Below are 24,240 nucleotides of genomic sequence, written 5' to 3' on the forward strand. Positions count from 1 at the left end.
GTTAGCTTGCTTGTTCCTTTCTTAAGCAGGTGCTAACTCCCATCTCTGCTTTACTACTGCTGGCATACTATGTGCTAAATGTGTTGTGACATTCTTTCCTCTCAGTTTACAGAGAAGATGGTTGTGCTCTTTCCCAGATTCCAGTTTTGTTAAGCTTCTGGGATTAATGTAGGATCAAAATTAATTTTCTGCATGTTAGCTGTCAACCACAGTGAAATAATTAAATAACAAGCTCTCCTCTAAGAGTTGTGCTTTTATTATTGCAATCATTACTTGTAATGATGGTTTAGAAATGGAAAAAAAATGTGCAAAAGCACCTGTATAAAAACTCACCACTTCTTGTTTATTTGTCAAAATGCATGTTTGGAATAAAATAGGAAATTTGCATTAGAAATCATAGAATCATAAATGGTTTGGGTTTGAAGTGACATTAAGGATAATCTGATTCCAACCCCCCTGTCATGGGCAGAGACACCTCCTATTAGATCAAGTTGCTCTGGCCTTAACCTGGCCTTAAACACCTCCAGGGATGGGGCATCCCCAGCTTCTCTGAGCAATCTGTTCCAGTGCCTCACCACCTCATAGATTAGATATATGAAAGCAATTCTTTACTAAATCTACCCTCTTTTAGATTAAGGCCATTATCCCTTATCCTGCCTCTACATCTGTGACAAATTTTTCCTCCCTGTCTTTTCTGTAGCCCCTCTTCATATATGTTAAGGGTACCGTAAGGTCTCCCCAGAGCCTTCTCTTCTCTGGGCTAAACAGTCTCAACTCTCTCAGCTTTTCTTCATAGAATAGGTGCTCCAGCTAGAGAGCTGGATCATAGACCTCCTCTGGACATGCTCTAGCAGGAACCGGGTGCAGGACCTTGCATTTGGTCTTGTTGAACTTCATGAGGTTCACATGGACCCACCTCTCAAGACCTTGAAGGTCCCTCTTGATGGCATCCCCTTCCTCCACTGTGTTGACTTCATTACCCTGTTTGGTGTCATCTGCAAACTTGCTGACGGTCAATGAACCTGAAACTCAAAGATGAGCCAGTACCAGCTCCATTGTAAGGCTGGTTTTGAGCTGGAAGAATTTCAGTCCAGAAGACTTGTTCCAACCCATCTTTACCACAAACAGGGAGCAATCTAAAAAATCTGAGAGAGGAAAATAAGGAAATTGGACCTAAGGTTACAAGTCAAGCTTGTCTCCTTATACTTTACGTTGCTACAGAAGTATGTTAGAGAGAGGATGGAATGAAACATAGCTTTGTTTCTGCCCCCTCAGAAGAGCCAATATTTAGTCTGGTGGATCTAGTCTTATATAGAGGAGAAGGGAAGAAATTAAATGAGTTCTGCTGTCAGTGTATTAAGCTCATTCACACCTGTGGAGATTCTTCAAATTTTTCAATTATTTTCCCAGTATATTATTCCATCATAAATGGAGAGAGAATAGGATCATGTTAGCCCTCTTTTTCTCAAATACATATTCAGTGGACCTAAAGGAGATGATGGAATATATGGTTGAGAGTGTTCTACTTACTTTTCCTAAGAAGAGTCATGACACAATTTGATTGTCAGATGTATGCAACAAGCAAAATGAAATCATATTTCTCCATTAAATGAAATGTATCCTTTTAGAACTGTTTGCATGGAATGATTTGAAAAATAAGCATGGTTCTCTTTAGCCATAGTTTATTGTTCATTTATTTGAAGTAAGCAGTTTCTTTCAGCTGCAGACATTAGACCAGTGAGCAAGAAGGCTTGTTCATATATTTTTGTTTTACTTTTATGATCCAAGTGTTAGGAGCTGGGAATTTGGATCCAAATGGGATGAATTTACGTATGCAGGACACGTTGTTCAAGGAGCTAATACTTACAGTAAACAGAGGTTGCTTAACTGTTGAGTAATGCTACAATAGTTATTTCCAATATTTTGCAAGAAACAATGTTCATGCAATGTTTTACCACTAGCAATTTGCTGGTGGTTTTAATTCCATGCCAAACAAATCTCTAAGGGCTGCAATTTCAAAAACATGGAGTATCACACATTGGGAACTACACTCTCTTTCTACTTTTGTAAGGTAAGCCATATATGGAAGAGATACAGCTTCTTTTCTTCTCTTAAAGTTACTTTAATATCTAAATGGTAAAAATATCCTTGTGACATCATGTATAATCAATTCCATGCATTGAAAAGAGATAAGGGTGCATTCAACTTATATTACAGGTAATTCTACTTTAAAAAAGTCTTTCTATCAAGAATATAACAGATCACTTCAAGACAGATATAGTCTGAAGGGGCCATATGTACCTTCTGTTTTATCAATGTTCAGGTGTTTACATTATAATGAGTTCAAACCTAGCAGTACAAAAAATCTATACCATATTAGGAAGTACTTTTTGTCTGAATTCTTTGAACAATATATTTTATTTATTGTGATGAAGATAAGAGTGGAAACAAGTTTAAAGTGCTTGAAAACAAATTATTTTTAAAGCACCCATGGATCTCTCTCTCTCCAGATCCTATTAACATTCATAATGTTCCCCTATTTAGTGTACTTCACTGTAGCAATACATTATTGCTAGAAGTTTTCTTTTGACTGGTAATAGGTTGCCATAGTCTAGTGGAGCTCAGACTTAGTAACCACTCTTACTAAATCAATTTCTTCCCTTTGAGATAAACACATGTTCTTATTTTACAGATGGAGGACTAAGGGATAAAGAGGACAGATGGTCTTTAAAACATCTTCTTGTGGTCATCTAAGTGGCAGAAGGAAGCTGGAGATTTTAACTCATGCTTTTCCTTTCTCTACTCTTTGCCATTTATAAAGGTATGCACACCTATATATAAATACATACAGATTTAGATGTCTGTATTGAAGGGAGATACAGACTTGAAACAGATTTAATTAAACTCTACTGTTCATTAATCAGAGTTTTGAGTCCAGAATACTGGAGACTAAGCATGAATATTTTGAGGAGAAACTAGTTTTCCAGTTTTTCTGCCACCAGTTTCATAAGTTTCTTTACTGTTGCAATCCTATCATTGCCACTTTCTTTAAAAATAATGTAAGATCATTTTGGTCTGAAGTAAGAAAATTCATGTGTATTTATTTATGTGGTGTAATGCTGTGCATACTGAAATACATACATAATTATTTTCCTAAACACATCTACATTGTATTAACTGTCAGCAGTTTTTATGCAGTTCTAAACAGATTGGTCTTTGGTTCCTTCACTTTGTTAAGGCAGTCTGATGAAAACTTTAGGTGGCCCTTGGGAAGGGTTGCTTCCAATTTGAACTTGTAGTTTAAGGTATGAGGTACATCAATTTGGTTATTATTTTTTATAATATAATTTATATTTATAATTAAGTTTTTATCAAACTCACCTCAAATTAGCATTCACTTGTGAAAGTAATTATATTAGTAGGTCTTTTCCTCATTTCCTTTCTCTATTATTTAGTCTTAAATTCCTTGATAAGTAGTAGCAGAGCTGGTATCAAAAAGTGTGGCTACATCCGTGCATTTAAGCACACAAAAATCCCACCAACCAACCAACTAACCTACCAACCCAAAATAACTATTTAAGTATTTCTCCCTCTAGAGTCTGCTTTACAGACAATATCTGTCTTCAAAATACAATATGTCTAATGTTCCTTGGTGAAACATACACAGGAGAAGACTGGCTTTTCATTGAGATATCAAGGTACGTGTGGGGGTACATGAAAAAAATACTGAGAACAGTTTGCCAGGCTCCTTTTCCATAGGATGCTGGTTAGCATAAAGTTAAGTATACAGTGGTCACAGTAGAGTAGACTATCTGTTCTTAGTTGTGAAAAATGGTCTGACATCTTGTCTTTGGTATGAGGCTAAATAGGAAGCAAAGGAAAATACAAAATAAAAGAGCAGAAATTAGTGTAAGAAGGAAGAGGGTTAGAGGCATGAAGAGGAGCCAGGTTGAGAGGAGGAGGTGGTGGTGCAGAAGTGAAAATAATACTTCACTAAAGATAGTATATGAAGATGAATGGAGTGAATTGAGCAAACTGGACAGAACACTGATAAAACTGGAAACTAATTCCACTACTGTGGAATTAAATAACATGCTAAGAATGAGGAAAGCCACAGGAGAAAGCAGATAAAAGAAAGGTTGCAACAGGGGTGCATGTCCCTGAGGAAATGCTTTTTATGCTGATTTATACACATTTTCTCTGGTGTGTTTCACTGTTTATTGCTCTTCAGAACTGATAACTTTTTGATGGTTGGAAGTCATAATATTTTGTTCTATGAAGAAAAATTTGCTTACGGGATTTCATGGACCTATTCTGTGTACCATTATTTATCTTTAACCAGTTCTTCTTACTGCCCTTAAGACCTAAGTATTGCTGGTTTATACAGCACCTCCTAAAGGAACACTCAGCATGAACAAGCTATAAAACTATACTACAGAGTTTGCCAACCCCTCAACTTAGTTTTGAACACTTTGGTTTTAGGATGAAAAGAGAAGAGTATACTCCATTATTTAGGAGTAACTGGAACATCCATCTTCACAGTTTTGTTTGTTTGTTTGTTTGTTTTTGTAGAAAAGAACATTTGTTTCAGATATGAAATGAAAGGATAATATTTGAGAGTCATCTACGGGCTCCTTTAATATACAGGAGCATGAGTAAACTCAAGGAGCACTCACAGAGCATTGCATTGAAACTTTGTGTCAGAGAAATTTCCAAAGCAATGCTTGTAGATTATTTGGAAGTGAGAAAGCAGAAACCATTCCAACTAAAAATCATTGTCTTCTCTCCAACAAATATTATGAATAGTTCTGGTGATACTGCATTCCTAGACACCATGAACAGTAACAAGTATCCATATTTGCATTTCTAAACATTTAAGGACACTTAACACTTCTCATTCTAGAAGAAGGGAGGTGCATGCAATGAAGCCGTTTCAATATCCACTTTGGAGCTACACCCATATTCACCAGTAAACTGTGCTTGGACCAGGACAGCTGTGACTTTCTATGTAAATAGAAAAGCTGGACAGGAAAGAGAAAAAAAATACAGAGCAGAAATATAAATGACAGGTGAAAATTTGCAAAGATGTTTATCTCCAATAGGAGTTGCTAGGAAGCGATGTGTTAGATTTAATTGCCTATAAGTTGGCTAAAATTCAATTCTGGGTAGAGAGGATACATCTAAATACCCTGATGTATGATGACAAAACAAATTTACTTGGCATATATACAATGATTAGTGGTAAAATTACTCTTAAAACAGCTGGTCATCTGGTTTTCCTGGGTTGTATGTAAAGTTTAAAAAAAAAAGTCTAAAATTTCACCATTTTGCTCTTGAAAATGGATGACCTTCTCTTTTCATTTTCTGAAGGTGAGTGTATGTGAATGAGATAAGCTGGAATGTCATCTTGCAATATGTCATCTACGGCATGGTGATTTCCCATATGCAGCCTGTTTCCCAGCAGTAAATGCAAACTGAATGGAAAGAAACTTCTCCTTGCTGGAAAGTACCTTGCATTTACAGCAGGAGTAGTTGATATGCTATAAGATCCCTGCTGTGTTTTACTCCTTACTCTCTGGAATACTGTAAGAGGGGAGAAAATATGAAGAGTCTTGAAATTTAGAGACAATTATCCTTCCCAAGTTTTGCGTGGTTCTCAGGATGGTGAGTAATGGGTTGCTTTTCTGCACAGCAGCACAGCTGTACAGCTACTGGATTTGCTTCAACAAAACATCAACTTTTCAGAGAAAATTGGCTTCAGGGAGATAACAGATGTACAAAAGAAAATTGGGAAAGGATAATTCTTAACATCTTTGTATTTTGTTTACTAGACACTTTTAAAGGGAGAAAAAGCCTAAATGTTATGGCAAGTTGCTATTTTTGCCCTTATAAACTAATTTTATAACCATTTGCTCATATTATTGCAGCACCACAGATAAGAGTGCTGTTGTTGCAGCTTTGCTAGATCACATACAACCTTCCTCTTCCAAGCACTTGTGTCTTTGGTACTATTTAAATGGCAACAAAAGCTGGCACGCATCTATGGCTTCACTGCTTGTTCTTTTGAAGAATGAGAAAAACTCTGGTTAACTCTTCTCTTTGGTCTATTGTTTTTGTTTGTTTGTTTGTTGGTTCATTTTGTTTTGTTTTGTTTTTCAATGACAATTGCAGACATTTTGCTAGAGAGAATTATGCTTCAGTCTCTCTCTGAATTTTATTTCTGTTTGATAACAAAACACTCCTTTTGTGTTTTGTGTTTGTTGCATTATGCTAGCATTCATGGACACTAATTCCCAAACATGGGCTTGTTATTCCTGCTTGGGGATACAATCACAGAAATATAAAAGACAGAGGAGTTATGAGTTTTGACACAATTCCAGAAATGTTAGAAAAGGAGAGGTCATGATGCCCTTTCAAGTGAGGTGGTGAGTGGAAATGTTTGGGACCTACTGTTCCAGGAAACCTGTTGTCCTCATCAGAGGAGCTGTTTGTGGGCACCATATAAACACATAACAAAAAGCTGACTCCTGTCCTGGAAAGCTTGTTGTCTAATTTGCAACTTCTTTTAGCAGCAACTGTCCACAATAAATCTCAAAAGGTTGCTTTCTGTCAACAATTCATCTGGGCTTTCACTGAGGCAAACGTGGAACACCAGCAACACTGAAGTCTGCCTCTGACCTAAACATACTATTGCATGTTTGCTGCAGAAATAGCTACAATAGCCCTACATACTGTCTCTGACAGTGTCATTGAAGTCTATGCCTACAGAGGTATGTGAAGGTGGGGAAGGAGGCAGTTATACTTCCCAAGAATATTCTCCTGGTCAACAATTTGCAGGTAGGAGGTTTCCTAACCCAGGGGTAAAGACGTGGTATTGAGGTGACTTTGTCTCAGTGGATTTATCTTCCATAAACTTGTCTAGTTTTCCTCTGAACCTGTGTGAACTGATAGTATTGAGTATCTGGTATACAGTGTCCCACTGCATAATTATGTATTATGGGAAAATTTTCCCCTCTTGCTTTTTTTTGAGGCTGGCACCTGCTAGTTTCAAGTGTAAGTCCATTTTTTATGACAAGCTGTAGTCTTTTGGGATGACCTCAAGTAAAAGATACAATCAAACACCCACTATTTTATTACAAAAGTGTTGAAGTCAGGAAAAGTCACTAGTGATGGCAAAAAAAAAAAAAAAAGAAAAAAGAAAGAAAAAAAAAAAAACAGGAACAAAAAGCACTATTGTTCTGCCTAGAAGCCCCCATGTACATAGTGAGATAGTCTCTTTGCCGACAACTCTTAGAACACAAGACAGTCTGGGAGCAGTGAAATTTGCCTGTTTATAGGAAACTGGATTTTTGACATCCGGTGGTTCAAGAATTATGTCAGACCACGTTTTTGCTCTGTTTTTTTTTTTTTTTTTTAGATAGGGTATGTCTACAACATGTTTACAGGAGTGATTTTAATTAATTTACACAGAATTCTATGCTGCTGCTTACATGCTGTACAGTTTAGCTGTACAAATGACCTGCTTATAGCAAGCAGCAGTCTTTCTTCTCCTCTGAGGTTTGCCAGGTAAACACACACATTAACTTGCACAGTAGTCTTCATTTGCTTCATTTTTTGCTGTTGTTTGCCAGTTTGAATGAACAAACAGAAACAGAACAAATGCTTAGACATTCATATATCTTGGAAATAAATCTTTACATAGTTTACAAACAAATAATTTCAAATGAATGCTTAAAATAACTATTAAATAAGTCTTCGTTTTCATGCTGGGCTGAGGTTTTCTTCCACATCTGTAGTAAATTGTCCGAAGGAACATTGACTCAAAGAACTGGATTGTCTTAGTAGTATGGTTAGGGTCAATGAAGGAGTCATGAAAAAGGAGTACTGTAATTTTACAGTTGATCACAGGAAAAAAATGGTCTTACATGTTTCAGAAAATAAAATGCATAAAATTACTTTCTTTAGCAGGATCTGTAGTTTCACTAAGTCTTCTGCCACCCTTTAAGCAGACTATCTTCTATGTCTGAAGGGATCCTATAAATGGACAGAAAGTTATGAAATAGAAAAATGGTAGAAATATATCTGTCAGAAAGTGTCAGCTGGACAATTTTTCAGGAAGTGATTGATGGTTAAAGTTTCTGTATTATGCATATTAATTCCAGTTGACTTTTGTAGCCTAGATTCAACTTTCATATTACCCAGTGTGGCCTAATGTGCAAACTGTCCCTTAGCTACATAAGGGATCATGTAGTACCAATTCCTGCCACCTTTCCTCTCTGAGTTGCATAAATAATTGTTCTTTATGAATTTTCCTTTGCCATTATTTTATTTATTTATTTTTTAAGGGGTAGAGACTACTGCTGTCTTCCTGGGTGTTGTGGGAAGAGCTCAATTACTCTGATAGAAATCAAGAAAACCTACATTATAGAAGAATGCTTTCCATGGAATTATCTTACAAAGTATGTATGCGTCTCATGTGAGTGCTTCTTCACCTCAAGGCAGATTCTGTATAAAACAAAAGTCCAGTGAAAGCACAATTTCAATAGCCTGATTATAGACTAAGATTTGCATGAAATAGGACATGTTAAAATAACTGGGAAGAGTAAACCAATATGAACCAACCTTCTTAAAAAGGGAGAAAAATATATAGTCATCTGGGATAATAGTTGTATAGGGAGAGAGAAATGAACCAAATTAAAAACTGTATTAGTCTTGCAACTATTCCAAAGAATAGTGATGATTATAGAAAATAGCTAAACAGCTATGGGAGTTAGGTTCTGCTCTGGTATTTGTGTCCATCTGTGGTATTTCTGCACATGGCCGCATATAACTACGGCCAGTGAAGTCAGCTCTTTGGAAACATCTCTAGAAAAAGGCGTTCCGGTGCTGTGTGAACTAATGTTGTTTCATGATTTCTGTCTTGCATTGTAAAAAGGCAGTGACCAAAGAAATAGAGGAATGGAATAAACCTGATTTTCAGTGTTAAGATAGACAGATAAAGAAGAAGTACCTGACCTACAATATATTTTGAAAAAAACAAGCTATACTTATTCAAGAATTAAATATTGTATGCATCTCTGTTAATAGAAAGCAAATCAATCTTTATCTGTTGTGGCCATTGTTTTTGTTCTAAACTGCTCACTTTTCTTCAAGCATTTCTCTCTGTGTTGTTTTACCATCTGTTTATGAATATAAGTAAATATTGTTATTGTAAAGATACTCTCTAGTCTGGCCGGTAACGTGTGATCCAAATTAAATCCTAGCTCTCTAGGGAGCTGCTGATTTTTAGTGGTTCTGAGTATGTGAGACTGAGAGTGTGTATGAAAACCACAAACCACCAAGGTATTTTTTATTTTTGCTTTAGAGAACCTGCCCCTACATGGGGAGGGGGTGCTAGAAATCTGGGTGCATGAGGTAAGTGTATGGAAGTTCTGCTTACATATGGAGTGAATTAGGAAAGGCTGAGAGAGAAAAATACTACATTTTCCAGTGTCCATCATTATGAAAGTGGAGTAAGTGTTAAGCAGCTGCCAACTTCACATACAGATCAGAATACTGACAGTAAGCTTGTCATCTTAAGTTGCTTATTTTACCAATATGTTTCTCTTTGTTCTTGATGGGGGGAAAATTTTAGGCAATCTCAAATATATTAAGTATTGAAGTTTGAATGGTTTAGATGGAAAATTTAGCCACGTTAATAGTGTATCATCTTTTTTATATTAAGGAAAAAATAATGGCAAAGGTTACAGGACATAATTTAAATATAACCAAGTTAAATAAGGACAGAGTGGTCCCATGATAGGAAAAGAATTAGCCCAAGACAGCTTGAGAGGAAACAAAGCCACGGCGGATCTATTTTCTGCATCTGTAAATAAATACAAAATGAACCACTCAAAATTGACCTGAGAGACACTCCTTGGTTTTGGAGGAGATAATTCACTGGAAATGTCAGCATAACAACAGGAATATGTCAGGTGTGAGTGAAAAAATAAATGAGCTCTTAAATAGGAATCAGAAAAAAAAAAAATTAAAATAGCATCAGCAGTATATGTAATGATGTCCTTTATGCCTATAATCACTTACATGATATAATCCTGTCAGTAAAGGAAAACAGGGAAAGATTTTCTTACTTTTCTACATTATTTTACAATAAGAAATTAGACCAATTTTCCAGATGTCTCTGTTATGTATCCAGTTGGGCAAGCCAAAAGGGTATTCTGCTGTTTCATTGAATAGAGTCCTTTGTAATTTAAACACAATACTTTTATTAAGCATTTGGCACAGCGGCTACCTGAACTGATGTAGACAAAGCAGATGAAAAATATCCAAAATTAATGTCATGTGTTTTGTGTTCAGAAATATTTTCTTCATTGAAGTATGAAATGTTACTGTGAACTGAAATAAAATCTTAAGATAGCAATATCTAGGACTTAATTTCCAAAGTTTTAGAATGCAAAATGTGTGCAAAACATATTTTGTGAACAATCAGATAATTCCAATATAAATAATGAAACATATCTCAATGAAATTACTGGAGATCAAGTGAAGCTGTTCCCAAATGATTAAAATGCAATTGCACAATTTGAAGCAACACTGAGAGTGGAATCAGACTGTGAACCTTGTGAAAAGAGAAATATTCAGAAGTTTTAAACAAATAAACACAGTCTTGAATCAATGCAGTTTGGACTCTTATCCAAAGGTACCCCAAACTTTGGAGCTATATGATGATAGTATACCATCCAGATAACTTCCCTGATTCAAACTGCTGTATAATTAATATCCATATTATGAACCCTATGTCCTCTCCTCTGGGCAGCAGAAACAATTTCAACTGTATACCCTGTGTACTGGCTAAAAAGAAATCATTTCATTTACTCTCTTAGCTCCAAAGTTAAACTCAAAGTGCTAAAATAAAAAAGTGTTTTCACTAAATATAAACCAGCCTTTCCACTAGCTCTTTTATGTTTTTGCTTTCTTAATATTTCTCAGTATTTCTCTTGATTTGGCAGGTAAGCCTGTTTATACAAGCGCTGACCATGGTTACCTTCCATTGGTTTTACTTCTGCAGGAGCTAATCAGAACTTTATAGAATCAGGCTTTTCACTTACCAGAGTTATTTTAACTAAAAGAGAAATGAAGAGAAAGAGAAGGAGAAAGAAAACTTGAAGTTTTTTGTTTGCTTGTTTTGCTTTGTTTTTAAACAAATGTATTTTAAAGTATATTTGCATAATGACAGCATTCTTATTTAAGGCTTTTTAGAAAACAAACAAGCAAAAAAAAAAAAAAGGAAAAAAAAGAAAGAAAAAACAAGCTTGTATTAATCTGCAAAACTCCCGCTATGAAAAGCAGCACTCCAAGATCTGGTAGTTTAAACATGCTAATGTAGAATAGCTGTAGTTTAGAAATGGAAGCCTGTGAGATTCAGCCTCCTGTTGCTTCCTGAATCACTGCTCTGATCTACAAAATCTAGCATTTAAAGTTTCTAGTTTCAGCTTTATCTGAAGCACTTCAGTGTACAATTTATATGGGAAAAGTACATATCATCTAATAACACAAAAACTGACAGAACTGATTTTGTTAAAAAGTAAGCAAAAATTACTCTGGACTGAACTGGAATATGGAAAGTATTAGCACAAGCACAGTTTGTTTTAGTACTACAATTATAACAAGTCTGCAGCCTTCATATACTCAAACTGACATCCATCTGGAATGACTTTTCCAGAAAGTATAGTATGGCACAGAAAAGACTAACATGTGTAGGTATCCTCACCAGTGGCATGCTGAACAATGAAACATGGTTTAGTTGTTTGGTAGTTTAAAAAAGAAAATGCTACAGACATGAGTCTGCTTCTCTTTGCTACATTCATCCAGGAGGTTGGACACTACATCACAATGTCTAGTTTAAATGTGTGTCTGGTGTCCATCATTAACATGGTTCTATCTTACATCATGGTATAAAGCGATCTTGTGATTTGTAAATACTTTCCCCAGATTAAACGTAATCATGAAAGTTACCAAGAATACTTTAAATCATCATGATTATATAGATTCTAGTCTTTGTGTGTATACATGATATACGTAATTAGAGCAATACTCTACATTCAAACCAATTGCAATCATGAAATTACTCTTGCCCATTAAACTGTACAAGGGGGATCTGATTACATCCTTTTTATTTTTAATATGAGTTCCTTGTAATTCCCAAGATCTCAAATGCTTCAAACCAGCTGTAGCAGTAGGACTTTTAATTATACTGTTTAGTTAGTGACATATAGCTTCTTAGTCTGAATTAGTCCTGGGCAAACAGATAAGAGTAAAGTGAACTAAAAAACTAAATGCAAAAAAGCTGTGGACAGAACTGAATGCCTTGATTTAAAACACTCTCCTAGCAGTTTTTCTGTATGTTGCTATGGTATATATATGTATATATATATATATATATATTTATTACAGACTTTCTGAAGTGACAGATGTCCTTTCAAGTAGCTTTCCTGTGCTTTCACCTTTAATTTTGAAAAATAAGTTTTTGATTTCTAATTTATTTCTGTACACTGAAAAAGGCAATTCATTGTCTTCCTGTAGTGATTGCAATCCATTCCGAATAAAAATACAGCTGGACAGAACCTTTTCTAGGGAAGGGTCTAGCCTGCATTTATTATAATTTGTCATTAAGCAGCTTCCTGTTGTTGAAAAAATAAACATGAAATTCTTGAACTAGCTGAGAAATTAATGAAAAGTGTATTTGATGAACTGTATTTTTATTTTCTTTTGAATTTAAATTTGGAAAATATGCACACCTTTAATTTTGAAATAAGCTGTGCCATTATAAATATGCCAGTTCCCTTAATTGCACAGGAAATACTTGATGTACTTTTACTTATGGTAGAGAATGTTATTGGTTATTAGTATCTTACAGTGAGATGATCTGAACCTTATTTCCATCACAGTGTCAGTTCTGTGCCATAGATGTTTTTAGAAAGTGAACAATAGAAGTATACCAAAAGTGTCAAAGCAAGACTGTCTTAAATTTTGCTCTTTGCAAACGGCATTTCTAACTGCACAGGCTAATTTGTTTGTTAACTGCATATTATCAATAGCTAAAATTTCAACAGACCCTAATCTTGGTGCTTCTCAGGTCAGTAGCACTTTACATAACCATACAGCTTCTTTGAAACAAGGAGCAACTTGGGGCAAGAATCCAGGACAGTTGCAAAAGCATGGATTGTTTTGTCTCGAAGTAGTTGAGTAGTTGCTGAATATGATTTTTCATAATCATCTGTGTTTCTAAGTTCACATTATATCTGCTAACTTTCTCTTTCTTTCATACTCAGGATTAAACTAATTGTTCAAAGAGACCTCACAAATCTCTGATGACGTCCTTAATAAACCCCTGAGTGTGAGAAGAAATTTGAAGATTTATTTTTAATATCAACATTTTGCAGGAAATAATCTTTATATAATTTAGTCCATGCTCCTATATAGCAGAAGTTACATAATTTAAACTAGTTACTCATGGACTGAGCGAAATTACCTTTGATTAGAAGTTGTAGTTCAGAAAGGCATCTAGTCTTGATTTAAGAATGCAAAAAGGTGAAGAATCCATGCCAGGCTAGTTTGCTCTAGCAGTCATTGTCCTCTGTATCTCTACAGACACTGCCTGAACAATCACTTTCTGCTCATGCAAAGTATTCCAACACTTGCTCTATGATTCAAGATATCTGTGTAGAGTCAGTTGACAGAAACTGTGGCACCATTACATGGAAAACCTCAAGTCCTTTGAATGGAAATATTGTGGATGAAATAGATCATTTACTTCAACAAAAACCCTCTTAAAGACTTACTTCGCTTCAAAAGAGGACTGAGAAGATGTATCAAACTCTCCCTGAATAAGAAATGCAAGAAGTTCCTTCTAGGGCAGTTCAGTACAAATATCTAGCCTAGATGCATTGCATCTCTGCTGCTGCAGAAACCTGTCTGTCTGAACCACTAATAATATGTGTCACAAGTAGCTAATTTAGGTAGCTAACTCAAATCCTTGTGTTGGGATTGTTTGTAAAAATACTCACAGCAGTGGATTAAACACATTCCTCTGACAGAGATTGGTAAGTTTTTGTTGTTGTTGTTTTGTTGTTTTAGCATTGCAAGATAAATTTCATGAGTCTGATCTAGGGAAAGAAGGAAGGAAAATGCAGACTTTGCAATTGCAGTTGAGAAGGAACAAAAATGATTTAGTTTACTTACCAGTACTATTCTAGCCTCCTTAAAATTATAAATTAAAAGTTAGATTAAAAGTTAGCTTGTACAATTAAAAAGCCAAATTTATTATTCTTTGATTTTATTACTGTAATAAAAATGATAACAGTTTTCTCAAAAACCAGGTGTTCAACCTGATGTTCATCATTTCAAAGGAATGAACAATGGCTAATCTCAGCACCAAAATTTGAACTTTATGTAATACTCATGACCAGACACCAGGCCATCAAAGTGTGAGAGGGGCACCTTTACAAACTCATAAATCTAGGCTACATAAATGCTTATATGCTGGGTCCCACTGAAAAACACGATTCCTGCATAGTGTCTATGTTCTCTGTGTCCTCTTTCGCTTCCTTGGATGCTAGCGCCTGCTAGCTGGCTGAACTTATCGCCTCTCTTGGATCTGCCCTCAGAAATAAACATGCCCCGGCTCTTATTTCTGGCAGAACTCTAAGGAAACCTGGACACAGTTTGCAGTGATCAGAAATCTGCTCAGATGGCAGAAAAACAAAAACAAGACAATTTGGGATAAAGAGTCCATGTAGAGCCCTGTTTTAACTGTTGTTCTTCAGTTCTTGATTTATTTTACTCCTGGTACACTTTGCTCTTGGTTCTGTCAAGAACTCAGGGGCAAGAAGGCCAACTCCTGAAGGCCCACTTAATTCAGCATCTGTGGTCTAACTGATCAGAGTTACGTAAGATGAACTTCAGCATAACATAACCAGTCCCAACTGAAAGGTACGTTGCTGCACAACATATGCAAAATACATGATCATAGGAAGGATTAACAAATTGCTTGGCTTCATTCTTCAATTCTATAATCTCTTCCATGTGGGAACATCTCCACACCCAGGCAGTACCCCAGTGGCCTCCATGAAGTTCTGTGCTCTCTTGTTGTGGCTCTGTGCATCAAGTGGCAACATTAGGGATTGTCCTTGTCAGGACTTTTTTCTAAAACATTTGTTTCCACAGGCAATTTTGTGGGTCTTTAGTGAGATGGAGGGAGAAGTCTGAAGAAGAAGAGAATGAACTTGGATTTGTGCCAGAACATGTGGTAGATAGTAGTAGTCTGATTTCTACAATGGAGGTGTTGCAGCCAATGAACTCGGTATTTTTCCTATTAATGAATTTTAAGGTTGGCAAGAAGCTGAGTAGACAAACACAACAAGCGTAGCTAGGAATATTAACTCTGTTAATATTGTTGTATTTCTCCTCTCCATGTCCCAGTATGTATACAAAAACCCCTCTGTTTCTTTTCAACTCTATGCAGATTAAACCAAGAGATGATAAACACCTATAAGTGACCAGTTTGGCAACACCAGAAATGCTATATCCAGAGATAATTTTATTCTTAAACTGAGTTATGTGTGGCACACTGCAAATTAATGATTTAGGCCATGAAAGAAAAAATAAGATAAAAAAGTATTTCGTGTTGTCATTCAGCCACATGTGTTTCAGAACACATTGTGTTTTAGAATCACTGGATGCAATTTTTCTTAATGACACCTGCTGGGAAGACAGAAAGTGGCAGGGGAAAAAAAAAAGTAGTTTAAAAAAATGTAATTCTCTCAATATTTTCCAGAGTGGCATGTAACTAATCTCAATTAATTAATTAATTAATTTTTGCAAGGTACCGATTTCAAATAAAAAAAAAAAAATCAACATCCATGTTGATTTTACTTAGGGACAAGAAACTCCCCTCCCCTCCTGTGCCCTCCTCTCCTCTCCCCTCCCCTCCTCTCCCCCTTTTTTTTCAAGCTCTTCAACTTTGCAAAGTCTGCTGAATGAAGGCAGAACTTGTTTGTAGTAGTCTTGTTCAAGTTTGTGAAGGCTTCCATTAGAACTACTGAAGAAAGATAAAATGTTTTGCACATTTACCATTGTGTATTGTTATAGTTCTAATTTCAGCCCCAATATATTTGCTTTGCATTTGTGCTTTGAGTTGGTTTCACTGATGAAGACATAATAAATTATACATAAAAGAGTGATTTGCTAAGATGAAGTTCATTAGGCAGTTCTTCTAACTTGTGAGGCATCAGAAACCATACACTTTGTGCGTTGGTTTACAGCTGTAAAACAGACATTAAATTACCAAATGAAGGCTTGGTGCCAGTTTCCAGTGAAGCCAGTGGCAGAACTCCATTTATTTTAGTGGTTCAGTGTGAATCATGTAATAATCACAACTATCCAGAAATTAAGAGATTCTGTCTTTGAGTCAAAACCTCAGGTTTGCAATGCAGAAAATAGAGATTACAAAAAAAAACAAAAACAAAAACAAAACAACAACAACAACAACATCAAAAAAAAACCACACACACACAAAAAAACAAAAACAAAAAACCAACAACAAAAAGAAAAACCTTTAAATTTTCTTTTTCTTTTTTTTTTTTTTTTAAATGACAATATCAAAAGATGTCATCTGTTTTTCAGTCATTTTTGTCCATTCTGTATCATTGTATTACAAACCAAAGTTTAACAACCCTGACCTGTCATGTCATAAGGAAAAAGGAGGCTGTAATGTCCAATGTTTCTGGTGGTTCCACTGATCTATAAAGTAGCATGGCTATGCAAGTGCCTTATATCCACTTACTGGGTTGGACGGAGAAGGTGCTCGTGAAGTTTTGATAGATAATGCCCTCCTTCTGATTCTGTTTAGAAGGTAGTGCTGAGCTCAGGTATCAAGAATAGACCATTTTTATTTTATCACAAAAAACCTGCCTGAGCTGGAAAGGAAGAATTTGGAGAAAAGTGCCCACCCTTTGCTAAAATTCTAATATTACTTTTGAACAAATTGGTGCTGTAAGTCTTGTATGCAAGAACAAAATTTTTAATATGCCTTCATATTAATGATGGAAGATTTCCAAACAGTTGAAGAGATTTCAGAATGTAAGTACCCAACCCTGTGAAAGAAAGATGGTTGAGTGGGGCCCCATCATACTTTTCTTATTTGTTTCCTGAAAGTGGGAGCAAATAAGAGAAAAATGTGGAAGTACTTATCCACCTTTTAAAAGATTTCTGCCCCTTTTATATTGGCTGAAGAAAAAGAAACTGGACTGGTGGCTTATAGACTGAAAGCATTCACTAAGTAAGCATGAGCCTCTGAGCAGGGAGTCCATAGTGGACTTAAAGCAAAAACCTATCCCTAATCCTGGAACCATCATGAAGCAGAGAATGTTAGTCATTTACAGCTGCCTGGCATTGTTGATGGGGTACAAATTGAAATCTCTGGTCTGCCAGGCTTGTCAACACCTTTGAAATCTGCTGCCCAGTCTGGATCCCCAAAGGACTGTGAGAGAGTGAAAGAGCCAAACCAACAGCCAAAGACAGAATCCACCTACTTGTCCCGTTTTCTTCCTTTGTCTTTGTTTCTTTTCCGCTTTTATAATTGCCTTTCTTTTTGCTTGTTCTTATCCCAACACTAATGTTGTAATATTGGTAAGTGGTTTAATTAGAAGATTTATTAACTTGTGTTTTCAATCTTTTACTGAGAAGAAGCACCAAAAACCTAACATCAAAATAAAAGCTATTACACAATCTGCTAGTTGGGTGCAGTCCGTCCCCTTTGAATTCTATGGCTAAATTCCCGTTGGCTTTCATGGGAGCCTATTAAGGAACAAGCTCTTGTTATTTTGTAATATGCATGCCACATGGGGTCTCAATTTAGTCACTTAACTAAAGGCACCTAAACAAGTGGCCTTTTTTTAGTGATGTGAATAACTCAAGTGGCTAAATGGGAATACATGTGCCTAATTTTAGTACATCCACAGTTGAGTATGGTAACCACAGTCTGGTTTCAAAACTTCATTTATACAGGTTGGCATTTATCAGTGACTGAGGATGGCTTGACAATCTGTATGTGCATCAAAAACACTTCTAATGAAAAATAAACTTCCCATAAATCTAAAATAAAAGCAAATATAAGGGAGAGAAGTAAATACGAAACATAAATCTGGGATTAGCTTGACAACAGTAATTATGATAGTAATTAATTGCCTCTTTTCAGTGTATTTCTAATATTGCAGATTATTAATGCTGTAAAAGTATAAAGTAATTTAAGCTGTCATCAAAACTTGGATAGTGTTTTCCTGGAGCAGCACACTGCAGAGAATTTGGTAAATATCCAAGAACTGGTAAATTTAGAGCACAAAATGTTTAATGCACTTGGTTATTAAACACCAAACTATAAACAAGTGCTTCAATATTTGGAAAATCATGACCTCCAATATAATATCATTTACAAAAATAGTTTCCAAGTCACAGTAATATAAACTAAGAATTTACAAAATCATTGTTTGTTCTTTTCATAAGGTGAATATTGAAATTTGTCTTGTCAATTTAAGGATTAGTCAGATTTATTTATTTATTTATTTTTTTGTTACACCATTGCAAAGAATTGCTTCAAGTTCCACCAGTGAAGTTCTTTATTTTGAAATATATTCAGAAGGTATGGGTTATGTAAGACTAGATGTATAAGATTACTTGTGATTCTATGATTCAGTGATCTTAAGGCCTTTAATAATATCAACATATACATTCGCACAGAGGGTATACATACACCTTGCCATTGAGAACAAATATTTTATTCTTTCAGCAACCTTAACTCTAACTTAGGAGTTGTGTATACCTTCTACAAGTTCATCTTAGTTCTTCAGAAACCTCTCCTCCAGTGCTTAGACCTTTTTCTTTTAATTAGTTAATTGGTTAATTAATTAATTTATTTAAATCAGAAATCACATGCACTAGGTCAGATTGTGCTTTTCTACTTTGACAGCAATGAAGATTTCATGCACCAACTTTTGCAGGTTCTTTAGAGGATGTACCTACGCTCTGAAAACCTTTCTTACACTCTTCCTTGTTTTTAAGGCCATTTAACCCAGATTCCATGTGCCCAGTAAATCTGTCAGGAGAAGATTCCATCTTTTATGGTTTTATTGCAGCAGATCTCTGGTGTTCACAGAGGTTAGCTGTGTCACTTGTAGTAGCAAATCCTCTGCAACTAACATGATCTTTATTCATAGGGCCAAGTGGTTGGAAGCAGTCTGTTGACTATCTAATCCATGACTATTCATCTGGGAATCTCTTGGTTGTCATGATCACTGGGACATGACACTAACCCAGGGCCTTCCTCTCTAACACTGTGAACATCCCCAACCCTTCTGGCAACTATTTCCAGCAGCAGCTGTATGAAGTTGAGGTGTTAGGAGCACATTTCCTTCATTAGCCTAGAGCTCAAACACAAGATTTCAGTACCAGCAGAAGTTTCTTTATTTCTCTTCTTTGAATAAAAAGCTCGTTTTATGAGAGTCAATAAATGCAAATTACCATGGGTGGGCAGAAAGTTTGTTGGAAGCTTGAGAGCGAGCTCATTCTTCAATGCTTTTCTCAGCTGTTGCAGGATCATAGAATAGCTTGGGTTGGAAGGGACTTTAAAGATCACCTAATTCCACCCACCCTGTCATGGGAAGGGACACCTTCCATTAGATCAATCCCCATCCAGTCTGGCCTTAAACACCTCCAGGAATAGTTATCTTTTGATAGACTTCAGAGAGAGAGTTAGAGCACAAGATAAGAAGTCCTCAGTCTTCAGTGATGTCTGCCTAGTATTCATTCCTAGAATTGTGTGGAGAGTTTCAGGATGAATACTTCTACTTCTTCAAGACATAAGTGTTGGCTTGTACTCTTTCCATGGCTGTTTCTTTTCTCATCTTCTGGGGTCAAGGCAAACCCTGGATGTTACAGAAAAGGCTAGTTTACTTTTTTAGATTGGATTGATTGAGTTATTATTATTATTTTTTTAATCTGTTGAGCTATGGTTAGATGGTTAGGAAGAGTCTACTTACAAAATGTGCAGCATCCTCCATTTCCTGTGGATGCATTATTTCTGGATCCTGGTCCTCAATATTCTAAAAGCTTTAATCAAACTGTTTCCTTTTTTTTTTTTTTTTAATGGAATTTTCTCCTCTGTAAGACTTGAAACTTGTGTTAAGAACCCTTCTCACATCCTTCCCATGAACCTGTAGCAACATGCTCACTGATATATTTGCCATATGTAAAAATGTTTATTGTTAGTATGCTTTCTCCTGGAGGATAGGAGGGTCTTCTCCTGTGTGTTGTATCCATTCCTTATGGGATGTTTCTTTTGAGACCCATCCTTATTACTGGCTTGGAATTCTATCTCAGAAATTTGAATTTTGTCTGCTTTTCATATGTGTTTTATACACACTGAATGCCTGTAAGGTTCTACCTTATTTCTGATTTCTGACAAGATCACAAATTCCTGGTGATCTCTGGTGATTTCAGCCACCAGCTGAAGGATGTGGGGATAATGTCATCTCTGCATGCAGACCGTTCATGTAGATAAGAGCTGGCATGGAGAATTTTGATACAACAGTCAAGGCTGCATCTGTGATTGGAGAACATGCCACTTCAGCTAAGTGCATGGTAATACTGAGAAATTTCATTTTTCCTATCATCTGCTGAGAATTTACCTGGAGCTCTCTGTTGTGTCCTCTGTGTGAATGTTGTGTCAATAGGTATTTGGGGGATCACTGTTAAATAGAAGAACAACTTATTTAAAATTTAGAAAGCTTTTTTCAGAATGTGAATATATATTCACATTCACCTTTTCTCCTGACAGTGGACATCAAGAAAGACAGAATCAGTTTGTCCTCTACAGAAAGGAACAAGAGAGAAACTATTTTAGAAAGAAGGCTTACATGGTCAAAAAACAGGTATTTCTCCTGCCTACTTCCATGGCATGAATGTATTTATGCATTAAATATATGATTATGTAAAAAATAAAATTTCCAGTAAGGAATTTCTCTTTCCAAAATCTGCACATGAAAAGCATGACTAGAACTGAGTATTAGCACATTGAATGGTCTATCATATTGTTCTTGGGAAAGCTTTAGCTGGGGATACTAAACCCTACTTTTTGCTTTGAAAATCTACCACATGAATAAATATCACCAGTCATCACTGTTTGTCATTAACAAGTAACCAATTGCAACTACTGTGATTTAGGGGAGTGTTTTTGTTGTTGTTGTTGTTTTTTTTCCTTTGAACATGTCTTTCATGCTAACATTTGCTTAATTAGTGGTAATAAGGCAGCTATGCTTACCACTGGGCTGAGAAAAATCTGGCACCTGCTCTATCTTCAATATACATATTCCATAAAGATCCTTATCTACTCAAGTGGTGACCAGGAGATCAGGATTTGACTCATAGTGTGAGGAGGTTATTGTGGCCTGCTCATGTTAATTGTTCTATTGCTGCCTTCTTCTACTGCTCTTGGGAGGCTTGCTTCACTTTACCCCAGTGGTGTGGTTGGCTCCCTTTTTGCAGTATGGATTAGAAAGATTTTTGTGATGCTTTTCTGTGCAAAGTTTGTGGGCTTAAGTTTAGGACTTGGAATGTCTCAGCTAAATTTAAAGTTACTGAGGACCTCTAAGGATCTGTCCCCCAATAAGAATAGGAAAAGGAAGACGTTGAATATGTTGGAGGGCTGAGTTACACAAAAGGTTACTAAACATTATTACTTATGCTTGATGACTTCCAACTGCCCTGCCACCCACCTTCTTGCCGAGCCAGAAGCAAATTTGAAAAAGAAACCGCTGTGCATCACTTCCCCAGCAGAACATGTTGCAGACAAAAGGAATCGAAACCACAAGTAGAGAATTGGATTTCCCCGTCTTTCTCCAAAATAAATATTTGTTTGTGAGAAAAGCAGCCGGAAGAATGAGACATGTACCCCTGACACTAAAGGCTTGTATGTTTGTGCCTGCTGCAAAAGAGGTATGCTAGTCCACTGAGTGCTACCTAAGGTCAAACTGAGCTCTATCACCCCAACTTTTTAACTGATGTCTTCATGCATTTGCATAAAGCAGAGAGAGAATAAAGGTCCAGGGAGCCCAGCAAGGATCAGTAAGAAGTGAAATGCAAAATGAGCAGAGGGGCTACTCGTTGGAGTTGTGCCCTGTGCTGCTCCTTCCAGACAGCAGCATAATTTCTCTCAAAACCATTGTGGAGAAGGGGACAACATATCACACACCTCTGGCTGGCATCATGTGCTCTTTGAGTGCTGGAATGAATTCCAAAGGGATAACTTCAGCATAAAGATATCCATACCTAAAACTCAGGTGACCAGTCTCACAGCCAGTGTCTGGGTGAGGAGATAAGCACCTCCAGGAGGTGGTTTGCATAAAGGGCAGGGAAAGAATGGAAACTCTCATTGCTTCCTGGAAAGCAGGAACTGTCCATGTTGACTTTCTGGATGCTGGGCACTTTCAAAGGATTCAGAGTGAGCAAACATGGCAGGCAGGTGAGCACCCTCATCGTGAGGCTATGGTCGTGGCAGATATGCTTGCTATTTGAAAATCAGGTGTACCATCACTTGATTTTCGCTCTTTCTTCCATAATGTGTGTTAACCATATTCACTCGTCATGCAGGGGACAACAAAGAACAAGATAATCTGTGCTAGGCCATCAGGCATAGGATTTCTACTAAAGAGTCAACTTTTATAAGCTGTTACTGCATGAAATTATCTGGAGCACCACAATTATGGCCTTTCGCAAGCTTAGGGAAATGTTGTGGTGTCTCATATGGCATCATTTGGTAACACTTAACCAGCAAAGATTTTTAAGATCAGTGTGCACTCTAAATTCATAGCTTTTAGCTTCACTTTTTAAAACTTTTTTTCCACTGTTCCTGTCCTCATCTTCAGCTGTTACCTGGCACAAACTTGTGCAGAACAATCTCCCTTGTTATCAGAAAGCCAGAAAAATCCTTTCAGATTAGGAGACAGAAGGTGATTTAGACGGAGAGGCTCTTGCCTGTGCCTTCACAAAAGCCATATTTTTATTATGCCCTTATATAACCTGTCCCCTGTTTCAAATACAGCTTGAAAAAAAAAAAAAAACCTCCTTCATACAAGAACATGACCAGCTGAGTAAATAGAAAAAAACTGTTGAACTTGTGGATAGTACTCACTGAGGCCCTAATTATTTTGATACATGTGCCTGCATAGCAATACATTTTGGATAGGAATAGTGAGATTGAGATACATAAAAACAGTTGGTAAAAGCTGGAAGTTAACCTGAAAACATATTCCTAGTAACACAGCTAAAGGGGAGGCAGACAAGCTCAAAGGTAAATTCAGGTCAGTTTGTGCCTTCAGAAACAGAGGACTTCTAAAACAAGGTCATAAGCAAAGACGGAACAAGTCACAGAAACACCAAATTTGCCACAGCATCATGAGAGGAGAACAGTGGGGAAAAAAATGACAAAAAGAAACCAGCAGTAAAATGAATATATTCATGCAGCGTCAGTCTCTCCAGACAAGAAATAGTGCCAACCAGAACCGCATCAGCGTGTGGCTGTTTCTTGCACTGACACTAAAAACATCTGTTGAGGTACAGTGTTTATACCATCTGCCAAATAAGCATTTTTTAATTTTAAAACATATGCTAGAAATAGGAAAATTTGGACAACAACAAAAAGAAAAAAAAGAGGGGTGGGTGGCCAATAAACTAAGAGTGAGAAATGGGGAAGGATGGATTGGAGGGAATGTTTTCCACACAGTGCATCATAGCTAATTTGGGTCATCTCAGGTCACCAGGGGAAAGGAAAGTCATGGAGGAAATCACAAATAGCTCTGAGAAGATAAAAGAAACCAAAGGATGCTGTCCATATCAGAGATTCCGTCATTTAACACTGGGTTTTGCAAAGTTAATCATAAAAGTCGTGATTCAGCAAGAGTTTGGGGATACAGCTAATTTAAGACATGGGAACTGCTGCTGATTCTGATGGAAATACTCCTATTGTTGCGGGCAGGCATAACTTGCTTTTTTACAGGAAAGCATATAGTTAAACACCTAGGTGAGCCAGGGGTTAATACTTATTCTGCAAATTCAAACAATTTTTTTGGTACATACAAGTTATGTAAAGTTATGTAAATCCTCATATAAGGAATTTGTTAACTTTTTTTT

General features: G+C 36.4%; 1 long non-coding RNA gene across 39 annotated transcripts in view; it reads left to right on the plus strand.

Annotated features, from left to right (window-relative positions):
* The window catches only part of LOC110352930 (uncharacterized), a 237,964-nt gene that overhangs the window by 158,125 nt on the left and 55,599 nt on the right, over positions 1 to 24,240 (plus strand). For 30 of the 39 annotated variants that reach the window (XR_011809464.1, XR_011809463.1, XR_011809480.1 and 27 more), the window contains 4 exons: positions 2,693 to 2,821; positions 3,597 to 3,698; positions 8,346 to 8,459; positions 13,332 to 20,984. This is a non-coding gene — a long non-coding RNA (uncharacterized lncRNA). The remainder of the gene's footprint in view (positions 1 to 2,692; positions 2,822 to 3,596; positions 3,699 to 8,345; positions 8,460 to 13,331; positions 20,985 to 24,240) is intronic. The other 9 variants (XR_011809478.1, XR_011809479.1, XR_011809481.1 and 6 more) reach the window with 5 other exon arrangements.

The sequence above is a fragment of the Anas platyrhynchos genome, chromosome 5 (genome assembly GCF_047663525.1).
Source record: "Anas platyrhynchos isolate ZD024472 breed Pekin duck chromosome 5, IASCAAS_PekinDuck_T2T, whole genome shotgun sequence".
Classification (NCBI taxonomy): Eukaryota; Metazoa; Chordata; class Aves; order Anseriformes; family Anatidae; genus Anas; species Anas platyrhynchos.